Below are 3,815 nucleotides of genomic sequence, written 5' to 3'. Positions count from 1 at the left end.
GAAAGAAAGATATTAGATGTCATTAAGTAACATTAGTATGAGACTTTATCACTTATGTTTAATTGAGATGTATTCCATTAGTAGTGTTGCATGCAAGGTTGTTAAAACATCTTTTCTGTTATAAGAGCTAGTAAGCACTGGCATGATTTCCGTAGGACACACCACGTCCACATCAACTTCGCAAGTTGCAACACAAATTGTTGTTCACATTAGATGCTATTTTCGCACGAATAAAAGGTTAAATTGTGAAAATATCTTTTGAAGTGTCTCATCACTCAATTCTTTTTTGTTTGTTTTTTTCCCCCAACAATGCTTCTACTGTAAGGAAATCAACTCATGAGCCTGTTAGTAGATGATCAAATAGCTATGATATAGAGTGGTGGAGCTTGAAAAAAATCATTATTGTTTTGTGATATGTTATTTAATATAAAGTGTTGTCAAATAACAAGTATAATGGTGCTTTAGTATTGTAACATATTGAAATTTGAATAAACTGCTATTTTTTTTATGATATCTGATTGACAACCCTAAATTGTTTTCAACCAACCATCTATATTTGAAGTTTTTTGTGGTTGAAGAGATGATAAGATGCAAGAGTGGGTTTGATGTTACTGCTAGTCGTGGTGGGATGCTATATTCGAATGCTTCTTTGTAGCCCCCTTTTTTTCATTTATTGGGTTCGTTTCATTATCTTGGTGTGGTGGGTTGCTTTCGACTTTGTGGGGTTGCTGCAAAGGTGGTAGTTGAAGAAATACTAAAAGCATGAGAAAAATATTGCAATGTGTGGCTTCTATTATTAGTATTTATTTAGTGACAACAACAGCAGCAGCCAAAATTCTTAATTATGAGTTGCAACTTAGCTGGACCAATTAAGATTCCACATTGATGTCAAGCAAATCACATGTTAGCAAATAAATAGGGGAAACAAAGGAGATAAATATCTTGATACCTCCCTATCTTAGGTTAGTGCATGTTTATTATCATTATCAGTTTGTAAGAAGCACAATGAATCACTACTTTTCAAAACATACACTTATTAGTGTCGTCTGTTCGCGAGAGATTAACAGTGATGGTAATAGAGATAAACTTCTCATATATGAGTTTAATTGTGATATAAAAAATTTTATATTATCAAAATTCTTTATATTAATAGTATATATGAATTAAATATTTAATACAAATTTGAATAATGCAAATTAATGGGACAACTTTGAAATAAACGAAATAAAATAATGTTAGTGTTAAAAAGTTCTACAGAATTATCAAGTTATCTTCTTGACAATGTTTATTGAGATGTTTTAAGAAGTGATATATATTTCAAAATTTGATGACCATGTAAAACTGTAAAGGGCCATTGATTATTTTAACATGGGTCATAAAGAGTTAGCCCTTTTTTTCTTGGGAAACAATAGGGTCGGAGAAAAAAAGAACTACATAGCTATGCACAACTTCCTCTGATGCGGTACTGGCATGACATGAAATACAATATCTCAAATAAAATTAAGGTATGTAAATAAAAAAACATGAATTTTTTGTATATAATTTAATTAAGAAAACTAAACTGTTCAACTGAAAATACAAAATCATAATCAAAATTTAAAAATTACAAATTGTGTTTGTTGTTGTTCTTCATCTTTTTCAAGGAGAAGGCGAAAACCTCAGAGAAAAATCGAAAGAATGTGAAATGGGTTTTGGAGGAGGACTTAGGTAGTTTGGTGGTGGAGGATACGACGGATGAAGAAGAAATAACAGATTTGATTGGAGAGAAATCTAAAATCAAAATGAATCATATTTATAAAACTAAAAGTATGTTAAGTCTAAATAATATTATATTAATATATCATCAATTTTACTCACAGTAAAATAATTATAAAAAATTGAATACTTATTAGTACAATACAAATATCCATAAATAAGTACCTAATAGGAATACGAAATATAAAAGTCCTTATAGACAACACAATTAGAAAACAATAAATAACTAATATGAGCAAGAGGACACTCGTAAATCATAAATAAGCCAGTAAGAGCGTTAACACATAAATTTGTTTCTCAATTGCACCAAACTCCAACGCACGCTACTAATCCCAAGCAAGCTAGTAAGATTAGAAACCACTATCTATGAATCCATTCGGAGCTCAATAAATTGAAATTATCTACCTCGAGCCAACCTCAACCCCTCAATAATTTATTTTTATATGACAAATTATTTTCAAATGATTAAATAAATACACTTTCAAAAATAATCTTTTAGAAGATCTAGATGTAGTAGCAAAAATTATAAGTGTCACTCTCAAGTATCAAACCTCGTTAAATTATATGATTCACAATCACATTTCATAATTCTTTCTTTCCCATTAATATATTTTAATTTTAGAGTAGATCAAAGGTATTTCTTTCTACAACTCTTCTAATCACAAATAATTTGGATACCTATCTAGAGTTGTTCCTTCCCCTTATACCTAGGATTCGGGTTTCTTAATCCCCACTGTTTGGTAACTTTCCCTCTTTTTCAAACTCGTACTTGGGAGTTAATTCTCCTCCTTCTCCAATTATCCATGTTGTTCTCGAGCTTTATGATATCGTATGTCCCAACCTCAGCTTCTAGAACTCATGTTAGGACTTGGGTTATTCCACTCGTAGGCCAATACCAACTCGGGAAATGTTTATTTGGTCCAATTACCAATCATTTGGAAAACTATGGACAATATCCAAATGTCTTCTACTTGTCACCTATACCTCCTATCTCCAATACATTTAAAGAGACTATTTTATCATTTTTATTATATATAAAAAGCTGACTTTTTTTCTTTCACTCACACATTCGAAACTTTATAAAAAATTATTGTAAAATTGTCAAAATTTTGGTTCATTATAAAATTTTCAAAATACAAAATGAGTTTACTTTCGAAAGTTTGAATTAATTTGTAATTTTCAAAATATAATTTATTGTAATTTTTAAAATTTCAAAATATGGTTTTTTTTGAAAGTTTCGAAAACCATATTTTTGAAATGTAATTTTACATTTCGAAACTTTCGAAGAAGATGAAAGTTTTGAAAATTTGGAATTCTACCCGAATTGTTAAAATGTAAATTTTGTTTCAAAATAATTACATTATTTTTTTTTTGGAAATTTTCTATTTTAAAAATTTCCTATTTTAGAATTTCCTATGTCTATTTCGAAAATTTGCTAATCTAAAATCTCCTTTTTCGAAAATATTAATTAATTTTTTTATTTATAGAATTTCCTATTTCGGAAATTTCGTATTGTTTGAAACTTTTGATTTTTTTTTAAAAACTGAAAATTATGTTTTTAATGTTTCAAATTAATAAAAAAACATCGAAAGTTTAAATTAATTTGAAATTTTCAAAGCTACCTTTAACAAAAGTTTTAGAATTTTCAAAAATTCGAAACATAATTTTTTTGAAAGTTTCGAAGAAGATGAAAGTTTCAAAAATTTAAAATTTTTGAAATATAAATTTTGTTTCAAAATAATGATATTAGTTTTTTGAAATTTGCTATTTCAAAAATTTCCTATTCTATTTCAAAAGTATATAATTTCTGAAATATATTTGTTTGAAAATTTCCTATTCTGAATTTTTCTATTTTTATATATAATAAAAAGAATAAAATAATCTTTTTAATTGTATTGAGAGAGTGAGAGATATAAGTAGACAATGACAAGTAGAAAAGTATTCTTCTTGTGATAACAATTAATCTAAGATAAATAATATATTTTTTAGCCCATTATTGAAGTTGAGATTTCAATTTTGCCATTCATTTACTTTTTATTTTAAAATGTTCCCTTATTTTG

This window comes from Cicer arietinum, chromosome 3 (assembly GCF_000331145.2).
Source record: "Cicer arietinum cultivar CDC Frontier isolate Library 1 chromosome 3, Cicar.CDCFrontier_v2.0, whole genome shotgun sequence".
Taxonomy (NCBI): Eukaryota; Viridiplantae; Streptophyta; class Magnoliopsida; order Fabales; family Fabaceae; genus Cicer; species Cicer arietinum.
This window is presented reverse-complemented; position numbering follows the sequence as displayed.